Source organism: Peromyscus californicus, unplaced genomic scaffold, assembly GCF_007827085.1.
Source record: "Peromyscus californicus insignis strain IS unplaced genomic scaffold, ASM782708v3 Scaffold_19__1_contigs__length_69161282, whole genome shotgun sequence".
Classification (NCBI taxonomy): Eukaryota; Metazoa; Chordata; class Mammalia; order Rodentia; family Cricetidae; genus Peromyscus; species Peromyscus californicus.
Genome location: NW_026294491.1, coordinates 17,806,414 through 17,823,531, shown reverse-complemented (window position 1 = coordinate 17,823,531; position 17,118 = coordinate 17,806,414). Strand labels below are relative to the sequence as shown.

The window sequence follows — 17,118 nt, the reverse complement described above, 5'->3', positions numbered from 1 at the left end:
GATAAGACCCGCCCCGGATGACCCAGGCACAAATGTCAGCAACTAACAACATGCAGCTATTCCCCGATGCATGTGGGGGCCACAATACATATTGCTTCCTGTTTCTTAGTTACTGCCCCATTCCTCAGTGCCCAGGGTGGCTTGAAAAAAAAAAAAAGTGACCTGTCTTGAAGTAGAACTGCTTGCTAACGGCGACAGGGTCAATGAATTTTCCCTAAAAAACACATCCATGGAGGGAATGTTTATTGGTTGAGTCTTTCAACATGGCGTCCCTTTAAAACAGACTGAGGGAAGTCTGTTCCTTGCCAAGCCAATGACCACATCCCTTCATGGATCCACCTTTCACGTCTCAGATACCAGACTTTGATTCCTCCTCTTTCTAGTATCAAAAAGTTAGGGCCTTGATGACCCCATGTCCAGCAACCGTGCATTAAAGATTGCCTAGACCGCACAGGTTGTCCACACTACATTTTCTTGTAAAAACATTTAATTTACCCAGCATGTTGGTGGTACAAGTTGGTGGGCAGTCAATGTGCCCAAGAGGTGGAGGCAGGGGGAGGCAGGAGTTCAAGGCCAGCCGTGGCAACATCGCAAGTTTGAGATCAGCTTTGGTTACAGGAGACTCTGAATCTAAGGGAGGGGCAGGGAATTACCAAAGGGACTGAAATCCATTCAGGAATTGTAGGGAGGAAGAGAAATCCATCTATAAAAACCAAAGGTGGTTTCCTGAGGTGGGGAAGGGAAGTATTACTGCAAGAGAAGTTTGTTTGTTGTTTTCTTTAGGGGAGACTTGGAAGGTAACACAAAGAAATCGCCCTTACATTAAAATAGACCTTCCCCGCCCTCCCGAAATCTTGGCACAGTGCCTTACCTAAGAACTGATTGAGGCCGAGGACGTAGCGTGGCCGTCTTTGTGTCCGCCTTGGTGCTCAGCCTTCACAAGGGTTTACAAACGTAACACATCCCTAGCTGAAGGCATTCACACCCTAATCCCCCAGCTGTCTTTTTGCAGGACTGGAGTGAGCGGATTACAGAGTTGAGCCTAACAGGCGGTTTAGAAGGCAGACTAAAAGTTCCCTGCAGGCAGGAGCCAAATTAGTTGAGTCCACTGCCGCCTCCTTAGAGTTTGGCGTGATGCTTGACATCCCTAGGCACCTAGGCGTTTCTTATGTGGATGCATGAAAAATAGCCATGATTTTGCCCTCAGAATTCGCAATTGGCTTGAAAGTCCAGAACGTCCCTGAGAAGGGCTGGCTGGCTTTGGTTTCCAAGAATCGACCCAGGAGAGACCGATATCGGCTTCAGATGTTACCCCCAACCTCTCCAAAAGAAGCTATAAAGCGCCTGGTTTCTGGGGTCTAGGGTAGCAGGGCGTCCACACACACACACACACACACACACACACACACACACACACACACACACACACACACACACACACACACACACACACCGCCTCCTTCAGGGACCCCTCAAGCCCAGAGGAGGGGAAGGTGACCAGGAGGGGGAGAGCCAGCCCGCACGTGCAGCGCCCAGGGGAGGAGGCTGGGCCAGTGCAGCGCTTAGTCAGCAGCTGGGCTTGGTTTTGAAACAAAAGCCAATGTCCTCCCTCCGAGTCTGCGGCCGGTCAGTTCCTAGGGGGAAGAAAGCTATGCTGCCCAGCCGGTTAGTGGCCCAACTTACTTTTCCTGAGCCCGGGACTGAGGGCCAGCGGATGTTCGGGAGTGGGTGGGATGCTGCGGGGAGGGGGCGCGGGGACAGCTCTCACACACCCTGCCCTGCTCTGGCGTCTGCTTGGCCCGAGACCGGGTCCCTGGGGGTGCCAGGCACACGCTCGTCCCGGCCAAGCACCCTGAAACCCAGGCCCCTCCGGTGTGCGTGCAGCCGAGGCACCTTCGCCACCTCGCGTCCCACAGCTCAGACACACCAGGCCCTGGTTTCATGAATGAAATCCAATCGTGTGGTTATAAATAGCCGCCAAGGCTGCTCACGTCACGGTGGAGAGAGGGAGCGATCGGAGGCCGCCACCGCCGTTGCTCGCTCCGTGCCGGGGCTCAGGGTTCCGCCCGGTGCCCCGCCTGGCCGGGGACCGGGGGCGGGAGGAGGGCAGGGCTGGAGGCAACAGCGACGCGGGGACGAGGCCCGTGGCCTGGGCCGGGACGCGGACTTGGAGGCGGCCGGGCGCGGCTGTGCCATGCTGCCTTTGTGCCACGCCGGGCGGGTGGCGCGCGGCGCGCAGGGTCCCCGCGTCCCCGCGAGCGCGCGCGGCGGGGGCCGCTGCTGAGCGGCGGAGGGAGCCGGGTCTCGCTCGGCTGCAGGGTAGGTGGTTGTGTGGTGCAGAGTCCCCAGTGCAGAGCCCCAGCTCCCGATCGCCCCGCGGGTGGTAGGTGGGGACCCCCGGCCCATGTGTCCCAGCGACATGTTGCGGGAGCAAGCTGATGGGAGGCAGGGGACAGTCCCCTCCCAGGCGCGTGAGCTGAAGAGACACCCGCCCCAGCCGCACCCCTAACTTGTAGCTGCTGAGAACACGTACAACAGGCACCTTCGGAGGCTGGCTGCACCGGGGCGGGTGCTGCCGCGCCCCCCGGGGAAGGCGCCTTTTCCTCGAAGGACCGTGGCGGGGGAACCCGGGACCCGAGAAGCGAGGTGCTCTGATCCCTTGGGCGCTCGCACTGCCGGGAGCGGTGCTTTCGGGTTCACGGCGACGCCCCTCGCCCTCCCCCCACCCCAAGCCCTGTGACCAGGGAGTCGGTTGTGAGTTGCTGTGACAACCGGTACACGCTGCCTGTGAGGGGCTTGCACACACCTGAACTTGTGTGGGGGCTTCAGCTTACTAGGTTAACAGCCAGGTATAGGGGGAGATGTACAGAAGAGATCCACACCCACCCACCACACCCCACACCCCCAAAAAACAAGCGGAAGAAAGGCAAGACTGTGTAAAAAATATATCATTCGATCCCACTGTTGGCCGTGCGGTTTCCATCCCGTCTCAAACTACTCAACGGAGGAGCAAAGTCAATATTTAGACTTGGACAAGCCAGAAAGTTAAGAGGGAGCGCCAAGCACAGGGTTTTGACTTGGCTTTGCACGTCAGCACACAAGCTGTGCCTTTGGAGCTGACTGTGTTGGGTGGGGAGGGGGGTGCATGAAGGTTGACGCATACACACCGGCACCGAAAGCTGGGGAACTCTAGAAAGTAGCAAGCAGGGGAGTCATCCTGACTTTGAACCTCCCTGGCCTGTGTTTTGGGGGAGCCGCTGAGCTCTTCTTGGGTGCTCAGCCTGGGGTTTCATTGGCTCTGGAGGTTCTCCACCGGGGTGCTGCAGCGCTGCCTACTATCGGAAACAAAGAAGAGACCCGAAACCATCCCAAGCTTCCAAAGGCGTTCCACTTTGCCAAGGGCAGATAGTAAGCCATCAACAGGCTCCTGAGTTCGCTTATGAACACTACTTTGAGATCGGTGTTGTGTTTCACCTTCTATGATAGTTTAGACGCCCTGTGAGAGCCGGTGGTTCCTACCATACAAACTCAAGCTTTTAGACTGTCAAGAACATCTGCAGGTTGCTCCACAGGTGGAGCGAGCAGTCAATTATTATATTAAACAAGGTTCCCCCAGAGATTCCTGGATTATATTTTAATGTTAATATGGGTACGGGTTTGACCCATCCCACCCCAGTGTGGAAGGTTTTGGACCACCATTAGGGGGTGGAGAGGGTTATCAGCCGTCTTGTAGGCTTATCTGCTCTTATCTTCCAAGATTGAGAAGGTAGTGGGCATTTCAAGACATAGGCTATGTGTAATCACAAAGAGGCACAGAAACACACAGAAACTAGTTGGTATTACTGAATTAGTACTGCCACAAAAAAAATAATAGAAGAACCCAGAATTGCTTGCTTTGGGTGATATTGTTTAAAAGTAACATTTTGAAGGAAAATCTCTCGCCCCCTTCACTGACTTCTGCATCCTAAAAAAGCTGGCATCACTGAGCCTCCCATCCATTTGCAGCTAAGTGCTTTTTCTGTACCATCCCCAAATGCTCAGAAATATACTTTTGTGGATGCTATGAAATGTTAACATAGCTATTTCAGGATACACTTGACCCAAAGAAATGCCAGTGTATGCATGGCATCAGCCAAAATCAGGTTGATGTGGAGAGAGACACAAAACATGCTAAAAAACCATGAGCTCCCTCGGGCTGCTGACTCGCAGTGAGATTTCAACAGTGTTTCTCTCTGTTCCCTAGGTAAGTCCAGCTGTGAGCGGGGACTTCTGTTCTTCACTTCCAGCGAGCCAGGTCAGTGTCTCTGTGCAAACCCACAAACACAGATGGATGGTGCGGCCTCTGGTGCTGAATGTGTGTTTTAGAACAGGTTTCTTAGTCTTGTATCTTGAAAGAATTGGGTTTCTACGTTGTTTATCGGAAACAACACGAGTTCATGGTTGGTTGAAATCATTCTATTTTTCTCTGTGAGGAAAACAATGCTCATGTGACCCTTGTGCCCCTCACTCCTTTCTGTGTGTTTTGGGTTTTTTGTTTGTTTGTTTGTTTGTTTTTACTTGAAAATCAAAATGGTGCTAGACAGTTGAGGATCCTGGGAATCTGTGTGTCAGTAATGGAGACTTGAGTCAACTTCATCTTAGCCTTCAGGACATAGAAGAAAACTCAACAGAATAATAGTGGATATTTGTTGAGTATGAGTCAAAATTTGGGTAGTATTTGGTTCATATATATACATACATGTACATATATGCCTATATAATCCTGTGGTATGCAACCACTTTTGATTAATTTTTAAAATATTATCTTACTCTAAAACATAAACTCCTACTTGAAAAATTCTTCTTCAACAGGGAGACTGAGGCCAAGAAAGGTTAAAGGATTTGTTGAACTCAATAGCTACAGATCACCCAGTGACACTCAATGGTACAACTGTTTCTGTAGAGTAGATCCCACTCTCTTAAGTAAAAGTAGGTACTTCCTGGCATGGATCTGTTAAAGATAAGAATTTTTATCATGGCGGGGGTCTGACTCTTAAAAAGTCTCCAAGCAGATTTAAGAGATAAGATGTTAGACATTTCCCATATGACAAAGTGCAGAATAAATCATGGTCGCACACGAAGGGCCAAAGGCTGACTGGGAGGTCCACAGGACTTTCATAAGACTTTCAGCTTTTTCTGTTCTGTGAGATTATTTTTAATTCCATGTACCAAGCACAAGTTTTCACCTACACAGATGATAAATGAGCACTTGGAAATAGGCAGGACATAGAAGTTCAAACCATCAGAGATTGTACTGCTGTTTCAGAGCCATGGAGTTACAGGACCGTGGAGGCAGAGACACCATTTCTTACAAGGCATCGCAGCTTCAAAGCCGTCACTCTGCAGAACATCTTCGATAAAACACTACAGTGTGACGTGGGGCTCTTCCAAACTTCTATGTGCCTGCAGTGTTCTGCTTACAGCAGATAGGTTTGGATACATAATAGATAAATCCCAGCCCAAGTTCTGAAAAGGGCCAGTATCTAAAGTTATGGACACTTTCAGTTTGCACCCGCATTGACAGCATCTCTTGCCTCTGTTTCCCCCCTTGCTCTTTTTTAAACAATAATTTGTAACAGTTGTTAATCCTTCTCGGGGAATTTAAGCGCAGAGTCATTAACAATGAAGTAGGGAACAGATTACTAAGGAGATCTCTAGATGCCATCTTTTTCATGTACCGACAGCCCCAGCTCACCTAATCGAATTATAAATGCACAGTGAGTTAAGGGGTATCTTTGATCAATTAAAAGGTAGTTACGTGCTATTCTATAAGAGCTTGGTCTATAAAAGCCGTTATATCCTAGACCATTACAAGACAGATCATGTTCCATGGTTTGTATTGGGGAGCTCCCATTACAGGCCAGGACCTCACCATTAACTGATATATGGCTAGCTGTGATAAATGATATGCCATAAAAAATAATCAATATGACAATCATGAATCTATAATTTATTTAAAGCAGTCAAATTACATAATGTTGGAGCCAAAAAGAACCTTAGAATTAGCATGCTCTCTCTAATGATAATTACTCAGTTAGCAGTCAGCTGTTTGCGTTTTTGGACACCAGCAGGCTTCGGTTACCGTGTGTGGCTTGCCTCTTGTAAAACAGCTAGAAACATTTGGAACCTTGCTGGCTTCCTTTGGTTAAACTGACTTGCAGAAAACACACAGACCTAAGCCTGGGAGATGGCGCGGTCTGGAAAGTGCTTGCGCTACAAACACGAGGCCCTGAATTGGATTCCCAGGACCTACCTTAAAAGAAAAAAGCTGAGCATGCTTGTCATTCCATCGCTGGGGAGGCAGGGACCAATGGTTCCCTGGGGCTCCATGGTCAGTCGGCCTAGATCAGCAGATCTCAGCCTAGTGAGAGATGCTGTCTGTAAAAAAAAAAAAAAAAGAAAGAAAGAAAGAAAAGGAAAAAAAAAATCAAGATGAACAGTGCCTGGGGAACAAGAGCCAGAGGAGAGGTTCTGTGGCCTCCATGTGCATTGCGCATGTGCACAAACAGACACACACACACACACACACACACACACACACACACACCTCTCACCCACAAATCCTCACCTCTCTGTTGGTATTGTGACAATAGAAGGCCTCCCTTTAGCTTCCCAAGGCTGGTGATTTGAATTTGCTCTTTGTTCCCACCTTCTTTGACCCACCAAGGCTCTTCATCAACCTCACAACACGAAAAAAAAAACTTGGAGAAGGAATTTGAAATAAGTTACAAATGGCTAAGGAACAACAAAACCAGGGAGGCAGGAGAGGGATGAGGTGTGGGAGTGGAAGGAGATGAGGGGGAGAGAGAAAGCTTGGAGGGTGCCGGGAGACAGCACCCAAATGGACGGAATGGCCACAGATTGGTGACCTGGGGATTGTTCTAGTCTGTAAATCGCATAAAGCCAGTGACTAACATAAAACCAGATGCTTCTCCCAGCCCCTCGGTTCCCTGGCCACCTTGGGGCAGAACTTGGGAAATGGGCCAGTCAAGACATGGGAAATGAAGGGCGAGCATGGCCTTGGTCTCCCCAGACGTCCGTGGCATTGCCTGTCTTCAGGTATTCCTTCTAGCTGTGACTCAGACACAGAGGTCCAAGAGGGTGAACCGCCCAGAGGTCCAGACAGAGCAATTGGCACTTCTCTACCCTGCTCTTGAGTTCATTCCGAGTACAGTGGCAAGATCCCAGTGCTGAAGTGTGTGGACCTCCGGCTCTATCTGTCGGTGGAGAAGTTTCCTTTGAATTCTTAGCCATTCATAAGGCAAAGTGAGTGCCCCTCCCCCAGCTCTAACAATGAGGACTTCTTCATTCTTCCAAGACGCCAAGCATTTGACTGCTCTACGACTGATACTTATTTTCATTATCAATTACAATTTTACAGAAGCAAAATGGGAGGAGAGAAGAAGGACAGGGACTACAAGACCGTCAGTCAAGGAGCTAATAGGAAACAGAGCTCGAATTGATTGGACTTTAGTCTGCCCAGGGATTTGAATGCACTCTTGATGAACTCCTGGAAAGGAGCACTTTGAACTATTGCATTCCAAGTTACTCTTGCAAGGGAAGAAACTATCTATGTGGGGTACAGCTAGCAAATACATAACTTGAGGCACCTGGCCATCTTGCCTGGACAAACCTGCTGACTGCAGGTCATTTCTCATGTATGTTGATGGAAGTCACAGACATAAACACTCCAGCCAATGAGGGTTGAATCATGGAGTCAGGAAAGTCCTTATAAGGTCACTTGTGTCAGCCTCACTCTGCGGACAGAGCCCTGGCTGGCATCAGGAAAGTGATGTAACTTGACCACTCTCATAGTTAATAAGTGACTTCTCCTGAACTCAGCCCAGGTCTCTCAATCCAACCCCGGGCTCCATCCCGTTACATAACACCACCTAGAAAGTGCCAAGGCTTCTGCACTCTCCAGCTTTGCCACAGTTCCAAATAGTGAGTCCAAACTACACACACATGCAACCTAAGTCATGTTCCGCAAAGAGTGATAAGGGGGTGCCAGTGGGATGCTGATACCGCGGGCACTAGGAGCAGCCCTCCTTATCAGCAGAGATGTCAACACAGAACGTTCCTTTTTCTCCTCATCAGAGCATAACTCTCTAAGCTCTGATCCCGTCCAAGCCGTCTCAGCTGAACGATCCATCCGGAGCTTCGTAATTTTGTCTCCGCTCTGGCTGCTACTAGCTGGGTGCTTTAGGTGAAGTATGCTTTGGACTTCACTCTCCTTGCCCGAAAACGGCAGCGGTATATAGCCTCGTCCTGCGGATTATGAGGATGTCCTGAAATCACAGGTACAGACCGCATTAGTGGGTGCTCACCAAGTTTAGCTGTCTTCTTGGCCTTCCTGGAATATCTCAACAGAAAGCACTGTAACGTATTTGGAAAGTTGTATTTTGTCACTTAGTTTACTGGTGCCAGTGTATCCCTGATGCTACAAGAACAGTTACCGCAATGTCTCCTCTAGTTATCCTTTGTGTAAAGTCAGAGTGAGTGTTCTCTCTCCTTCCCTCCCTCTTCTTCTCCCTCTGCCTCTGCCTCTGCCTCTCTCTCTCTCTCTCTCTCTCTCTCTCTCTCTCTCTCTCTCTCTCTCTCTCTCTCTCTCTCTCTCCCCCCCTCCCTCTTTCTCTTCTCTCTCTCTTTCCCTCTCTCTCTCCCTCCCTCTTTCTCTTCTCTCTCTCTTTCCCTCTCTCTCTCTCTCCCTCCCTCTCTCTCTCTCCCTCTCCCCGCTCCTTCTCTCTCCCCCGCCTCCCACCTCCGCCTTCTTCTCCCTTTCCCTCCTACCTCTCTGTCTCCTCCCAAGGCACATCCACAGTTGCATTTCTTTCTCCTGTGAGTCTCGAATCACGAGACTTTCTATGAACTCTTTCATTGGTTTAGACTCTGCCCTAAACTAGATCTGGGTCTCTCATTCCCTCCCAGACTGTTAGAACTGCTTGGTTCTAACATATTTTTTCACATGGACTTTGCATCTCCCAGAAACTGCAGTATTTCCCACCCAGTAACCAAGAGAGATATCCAGAGATGGTCATGGCTCACAGAAAACTTTTGCTTTCAATTTTGAAGCATGTCAGAGTTCCCTGCTTCCTTTTCAGTTAGCGGCGTGTTGAGTATTATGGTCTGCTGTTTTTGTTTTTGGTTTTTTTCCCTCTGTGCCGTGTGTTGCTGTTAGGTGAATAGATAAGAAAGCATAACACTGCAATTTCACCCTTCCCCCTCTGCCTGGCCTAATGATTAGCCTGGCCTAAATGACACCTCTGGGAAGCAGTTCAGCACACGCCTCTCCCCAGCTGCCACCTTGTCATGTGGCTCTTGCTGCTCTGCTCTGGACTTTTGGAACCGAGTCTTGGCAACACATCCTGTCTATCACACGGCAGAGGGAAGCTGCCGGGACTGCTTTTTACCTTCACTCATACCTGTTTTTTCCTTATGCATTAATAATTCAGTGGCCTCAAATGGACTTCTTTTTCTTGATGGCACAGTTACCGCTCAGTAGTTGACACGTGTGTAGTGCAAGATGGGTGTGGCCATTGTGTGTTTCCCTGGTACTACGAAGCAGCTAAGCTGGGGCCCTGTGCTTTCCAATCGCCAGTTGATGTATAGTCCCTAACTCTCATTACTAATCTCAGATGAGTTGAGCTTTGGTTTCAGTTCTTAACAAGGAGTTAATTTTGCTGAAACCTAGGCTCCAGTTTTATTAATGTGCATGAATGGGAATGGGAATTTCAGGGGAAAGTCTGATTCAGGAGCTCTGAGGTGGGACTTGGCATCAGAGTCTTTCAACAAGTCAGTGAGATTTGCAGGTAGTTACCTCAGGGTATCTCACGAGCTCGTACTGGACAGGCTGTGGCTGGACCCCTCGCCTAAGTTTGTCTGCTTGAGTCTTAAACATGGAGGAAGTGGAAACAGTGGTGTGTGGGGAGATAATTGTGTGAGCTACTCTCATGGCTGTGAGAAAACTCTTGACGGGGGCAACTTAAGGGAGGAAAGGTTTATATAGGCTTACAGTTTGTGGGGAAGGCGTTCCAGCCAGAGTGTGAGGCAGCTGATCACATCACATCTGCAGTCAGGAAGGAGAGCGAGACGGAGGCTGGTGCTCAGCTTGCTCTCTCCTTTTTATTCCGAGACCCCAGAGCAGGGGCTGGTGTCAGCCACCTCCACGATGAGTTTTCCCTCTGCAGTTAAACCTCTCCATAAACGTTCTTACAGGCATACCCAGATGCCTGTTCCCGTGGTGATCCTAAATCCACTCAAGTTAACAAGAAAGATTGACCACCACAAGAACTACTGCATATGTGTGCATCAATCTAAATATAAGAGCTTCCAGGGGTTGGAAATATAGCCTAGTGATAGAGTGTGAGCTTAACATGTCCAAGGCTCTGGGCCCAGTCCCCAGCATATGCATATATGCATACCCACACAAATGCTAATGACACCAAGACTGTAGAACAAACAATTAACAGGCAATAATAACATTCACCATACCTCTTATTATAACTCTTACATTAATGGTTGTTTCTCACTGAATGGTCCTGTCACACACACACACACACACACACACACACACACGAACTCTTCTGTCCACAGCCAACAGATGGTTAATCTGGAAGTGGAGTTCAGTTCCCACACAAGTGTTTTGTTGTCTTTCACAATGACGAGTTGGACAGAAGTGAAACCACAGAAGCAAAGGTCCAGGCTGCACCAAGCATTCGACGGTGTGAGGGAGTCTGTGCCCAAACGGGTGGACGTGTTTACACTCTGCAAAGACATTTCCTCGGATGAACTATTCACAATCTAACAGTGACGCACACAGCACGCTTTTTATGTTACTCTACAGAGCAGTAAAGTGAGCCCTGACTTGTGGTGGCCAGTTCCTGTGGTGTTAACGCTTCTGAGGTGACAGAGCTCAGAGATGCCACAGAAACATACTCTTCTGCAGCATTTCCACCCCACACCTAAGAATGCAGCAACTACCTCTACGGCATAAATTCCGCATATATATTTTTAGTTACTCTATTCTTACTGTGTGGGTGTTTTGCCTGCGTGTATGTCTGTGCCCCACGTGGGTGCCCAGTGCCCACAGAGGCCAGAAGAAGGCATCAGATTCTTTGGAACTGGAGTTACAAGGGGTTGTGAGCTGCCATGTGGGTGCTAGGGATCAAATTTGGGTCCTTGCCAAGGGTAGCCAGTGTTCTTCACTGCTGAGCCATCCCTCCAGCCCAGCATAGATTCTAATAAAATATAAAACAATCAGAAAATGATGGTTTTGAGGACTTAGTATAGTTTTATTTAACTGTGAGTTTCTACAACTTTTTTTTTTAATGCTGACATTTTTAATGGACTTGTCAAATTCTGCACTTTGCTCTTGTGAACTAGTGGGGCCTGGCCCCAGAACACTGAGAGTTCTGTGGTTCTCAACTTTGGCCTTACCTCGACTGGGATACCCTGAGGGACTTCCTCCCTCCGGTTTTAATCTTAGTTACAGATGTGTTCCATGTGGTTCCTAGGGATCTGAACTCAGGTCCTCACTGTACTAGCTAAGGTCTCTTGCTAGCCTACCCTGCACACTTTATAGTGCCTAGCTTCTTTTCCCCGGAGTTGTGTATGTAAGATCCATCCTTAATGAATATAGCAAGACTTCTTCCACGTTTAGTGGTGTAGAGTATTCTATTGTATGACTGGATCTCAATTTATTATTGGCTTATCCATTCTACATGTAATGAGTCATTTTCAGTGGCTGGTCCCTATGAACTGAAGTGCCAAGAACATTCTGGTATAGATAGTAGCATTATTCTAATCAAAACAAATCCCCCACTGACTCTGCTGGGCATCAGATTTCTTTCCTGACTTCTGTCCAGCCACCCTTCTCTCCTTCTCATATAGCATAGCCAAAGCCATTGGTCCCTTCATGGGAAAGTGCCTTTACCCCGCTAAGTCCTGAGGCCATGGCTTCTGTTGATCATAGACTGTCCTCCCGACTCTTGGCCATGCAGGGTTCCCAGCTGCCCCTCTCATCGGGGCGTCTGCCCGTATTCTAGAGAGCCATGATATCTGGCTTCACATCGCTAAGCAGGGAGAGAGTAACAGATAGTGTGGCAATGGAACCAAAGGCCAAGCTTGGCAGCTGGTCAGCAAGGCTCCTAGAGAGAGGCTTCAGCTCAGGGAAATGGTTTCCCGGCGTGTATCAAACAAAAATCAACAGTGGACTCCCTTGACTGGAAGTCCACCAAGCGCTCTGCCCTGACATGACTTGGTCTGGAGATAGCCTTGCCCTTCAGCTGTTCAGCAGGTGACCCCTGCCTTTAAGGTATCCTTTGGGGAAATTTATGGAGAGAGGAGAGGAGGGGTAGGGAAGAAGATAGAGGAAAAGAGAGCGAGATGTTTTTTTCATCTGCTTAGAAGTGAGCACATCCTAACCCTAACGGGCATAATGCCGCTTCCTCGGTGTTGAGCTGTTCAGCCATAGGGCGTCTTCAGCAAATGCCTAGGTTGCAGAGAATCGCCCTCTGACAGGTCTGGAGAAGGTTTGGAGAAGGTTTGCAGTGAACCAACTACAAAGCGCCATCCGCTCCTCGCCATCTTAGCACCGGTGTTGTTATTCTTCACTCCAAATTGGAATCCTGCTTTCTCCCAGAAGGGTTTCATGGCCCAGCCATCACCTTAAAGAACTGACCAGCCTTGTCATTATTAACCAAGTTTTCCCAGCCTGCTCTTTGCCACAGCTCGGCCACATGGTAACTCTGGAAGGTATCTGTAAAAAAAAAGGGGCTCCAAGTATAACGTACATGTAGAGTCCATGGAAAAGCATCTGAAGATCACAAGCGTGCATCAGGATACACCTTCTTAAACGGCATAGCCACAGAACTCCCAGCTAGACCAATCAAGAGCCAGAACGCCAGGCAGGCCTGAAAGTGGAGGCAAGAGATTCAAAAGGTTAAAGGTCATCCTCAGGTTCATGTCAGTCACAGACTAGCCTAGGTTATGTGATACCTTTTCTAAAACAAAAACAAGTTGAGGGAGGTAGGAATTTGACTCAGTTGCTAAAATACTTGCCATGTAAACATAAAGACCTGAGTTGAGATCTCCAAGATCCCCACAAAAAGCTGGGTGCCATGGTGCACCCCCATATTAGGATGGGGATCCTGCAATCCCCATATTGGGATGGGGTAGGGGTAGACAGGCAAATTCCTGGAACTCACTGACTTAGCCAGTCTTCCAACTCCAAGTTCAGTGAGAGACCCTGCCTCAAAATAGAAGATGGGAAGTGGCTGAGGAAGACACTGACCTCTGACCTCTGCATGCACACATAGGCACATGCACATACATATACCACTCACATAAAAATATTAAAAATAAAATTTTAAGAACCACCAAGAGTACCATCAACACTTGCCTGCACTTCCCACCCCACCACGGTTGAGGTGCTAAGCCCTTCACCAACAGACCCTAACTCTGCATTAGACTGCCACTTCACCTGAGCTAACTAATGCTGGTTTCAGGCACATCCCTGTCACCCATGGATCTGAAAACTCATAGAAAGTCACCCTTTCCCATATAATAATAGTGTGAAACCTGTGCATGAGTGTGCATCAGTATTTATATGCCTATGACCTCGGAAACACAGACATGCATACAGCATGCGGGTGGGAAGTCCAGAGTTGCTTCCCTCTTAACGAATGTCAGTTTCAGGCATAATGCATCGCTGACCCGTGATCAAAGTAGTGTAACGGTGGTTGATTCCTGCAGAATCCATTTGCTTTCTAACTCCTTCAATTTGTTCATTTCTGTTAGCATAAATATTTTCTTTGGATGCTCAAACTTTCAAAGCCAAGAATTCTTCCTCTTCTGCTAGAAATAGAATTGTATGTGTTTGTTCTGAGTGGCCTCGGCTGTCTTTTTATTTAGTTCAGTTTCCGTGTCTGGCATTCAGCAAAATATCATTTTGATTTCTGGTTGGTTTTAGGGTTTTCTCTTTTGCTTTTTTTCATTTGAAAGCCTGTGTCAAAGAAAAAAACATGTTGACCGCACTTTGCAAACATGTCTTTTTAAGCAACTAAGGCATCTTCAAAAATCATTTTTAGGGGTCTGGAGAGATGGCTCAGAGATTAGAAGTGCTTGCTACACTTTTTCTTGCAGGGGACCTGGGTTCAATTCCCAGCACCCATATGGCAGCTTACAACTGTCTGTAACTCCAGCTCCAGGAGCTCTGACACCCTCTTCCAGCCTCTGAAAGACCAGGCATACACAGGCAAGATACCCATACACAGAAAAATTAAAATTAAACATTAAAACAATAACAATATTTTTTAGGGGCTGGAGCAATGGCTTGGTGGGAAAAAACCATTTGCTATTCACACATGAGGACCTGAGTTTGTATCCCAGGACCCCCATGTGAAGCTGAGCATGGCCCTTTTTGCCTTCAACTCCAGTGCTGTGGCTATGAAAACAGAAAGGCTCACTGAGCTTGCTGGCCAGCAGCCTATCCTCAGGTTCAGTGAGACCCTGTCTAAAGGAAATAAGGGATAGAATAATAGAGCAGGACACACACACACACACACACACACACACACACACACACACACACACACCACTAATAATAGTAATAGTTTTATAACTGGCACACTAAGTATAATTCGCAATATGTGGTTACATTATACAGTCCTTATATTTTTAAAACCTGAATACTTTCCTTTATACAAGTAATGCACACTGAACACAGTGGCGCACACCTTTAATACCAGCACTGGTGGTGACAGATGCAGGTGGGTCTCTGGGAGTTCAAGGCCATCTTCGTCTACACAGTGAGCTCCAGGAGAGCCGGGGCTACATAATAAGACCCTGTTTCGAAAACACTCAAAATAAATAAAAGCCGTACTTTGTAAAGAGTGCTATCCTGCCATGGAAGAATGAAGTACTGACGTACTGATGCCAGCCACAACGTGGATTAACTTGAAAACATTTGCTGAGGGGAGGAAGACAAAGAGAGAAGAGCCTAGACTGCATGACTCCATTCATGAGAAATGTCACGAGCAGGCAAATTCACCAACAGAAGGATTAGTGGTGGTCAGAGCCGGGGCGAGTGACAGCTGGGATGAACTGACACGATGCTAGGGTTTCTTTAGGGGGTGATGGGCTGTCGCCGCATATGATGGTCATTGTCTAACTGGGAATATTAAATAAGTAAATAAACCATTAATTTTTTTTTTTTTTTTGGTTTTATTTCGAGACAGGGTTTCTGTGTGTAGTTTTGATGCCTGTCCTGGAACTTACTCTGTAGACCAGGCTGGCCTCGAACTCACAGAGATCCACCTGGCTCTGCCTCCCGGTGGTTGGTTTGAAGTCGCTGCTGGGATTAAAGGCGTGCGCCACCGCCGCCTAGCAAATTATACATTTTTAAAGGAGTAAGATTTACAGTATGTGAATTTGGTCCCAGTGTCTTTTTAAAGGCCACATAAATACACTGTTGAAGATGTAGAAACAAACAAACAAAAGGCAGAAAAATGTCGGGAACAGGGGACTGGGAGATGACTTGGTGAGTCACAGGTGCTTGCACACGAATGTGAGGACAGGAGCTGGAATCTCCAGAACCCATATTAAAAGCCAGGCAGGCCTGGTGACCCACCTGTGACCCTGGCACTTGGCAGACAGAGACAGGGATGGATCCCTTGGGACAAGCTGGCCTAGTCAGATTGGTGAACTCCAGGTTCATCAAGAGACCTTGCCCGGATAAATAAAGTAGAGAGCAATCACAAAAGACAGCAGATGTCAACCTCTGACCTACACACACACACACACACACACACACACACACACACACACACACACACACATACACACACACACACCATGCACACCCACACACACGTACCCACACACGTGCACATGGAAAGAAACGATAGGAAGGAGCCCTTGCTGTTTCATCCAGCAGCAGCTACTGCTGTCTGCTTATTCTTTCCCTTCCAGTACATTCTCTACATTATTGTTGCAATTGAAGAGGTTGATGTTGTTTTCCAAGATGACAGGGACATCATGTCTACATTACTACACTTTAAGTAGTCATGCGTGAGTATCGCCACTCACTAACAAGGCCGGAAGCCCAAGGAAGGTCCATTAAGTTGACATTAGGTCTTACATAATGGATGGGAAGAGCAGGAAGCAGGCAGGCTGCAATGGCTCCTCCTGCAGGAGGAAAGGAAGTCTGTCCCCGGGGAAAGACAGAGGGCCTGGTGGGCAGAGAGACACTCTGGTGGGTGCCAGGAAAGAGGGAGCCCGAGGGACAAGCACTCTGAGGGGCATGTTTTCCGAGTTGTGCTGTGAGGCTCACACATTCTGTAGAGCACACTTTTCTGGAATCCCTTGCCCGTTGTGGTGGGCATGCCCCATCACTGAGACAGGGCTCCATACAAAGGAAGGATGAGGTCCCTGCTTTTAGACTATGCCTCCTTGGGCATTTGATAGAGCCCTACTATATTTGCTTTAGTTCCCTTGAATATTTGCTTTCCCTTTATACTTGCAGAAACACAACGTTTATCAACAGCCTGAGATCAGGCTTCCCGAGTATGAGGCATACAGAAGCGATTCAAATACTTTACAAGCATGATCTAATCTAATCTTCAAACAACCTTGTAGGGGGAAGTCTCTCGGTCTCGCCCGGGGCCCATGGTCTGGACAAATCTCTCCCACTCGCAGTCCTGCAGCTGCTTATAAAACAATCACTCAGAGGCTTATTTTAATTACAAACTGTGTGGCCTATGGCTCAGACTTCTTGCTAGCTCGATCTTACAACTTAACTCAACCCACGTCCACTGTTTTGCCACATGTCTTACCTGTTCTCTCACATCTTGCTTCTCCTGGCAGCAGCTCCTCTGACTCTGCCTCTCTCTCTCTCTCTCTCTCTCTCTCTCTCTCTCTCTCTCTCTCTCTCTCTCTCATCTCCCACCTGGCTCCATCCTGCCCTGCCATAGGCCAATGCAGCTTTATTTATTAACTAATGGGAGTAACACATACTCAGAACATTCAGAAAGACATCCCACAGCACTTTCCCTTTTCTGTCTAATCAAAATGGAAGGTTTT

At 48.1% G+C, this 17,118-nt stretch overlaps 1 protein-coding gene across 2 annotated transcripts in view; it reads left to right on the top strand.

Moving 5' to 3' along the window:
* The first annotated feature begins 1,425 nt into the window (after positions 1-1,425).
* Positions 1,426-17,118, top strand: part of Rhobtb1 (Rho related BTB domain containing 1) — a 75,876-nt gene continuing 60,183 nt past the window's right edge. Inside the window, exons 1-2 of one of the 2 annotated variants that reach the window (XM_052744781.1) lie at positions 1,426-1,665; positions 4,244-4,294. The gene's annotated coding sequence lies outside the window, so the exon portion shown is untranslated. Of the gene's footprint in view, positions 1,666-2,214; positions 2,320-4,243; positions 4,295-17,118 lie in introns of those variants that run through there. The other variant, XM_052744782.1, reaches the window with a different exon arrangement.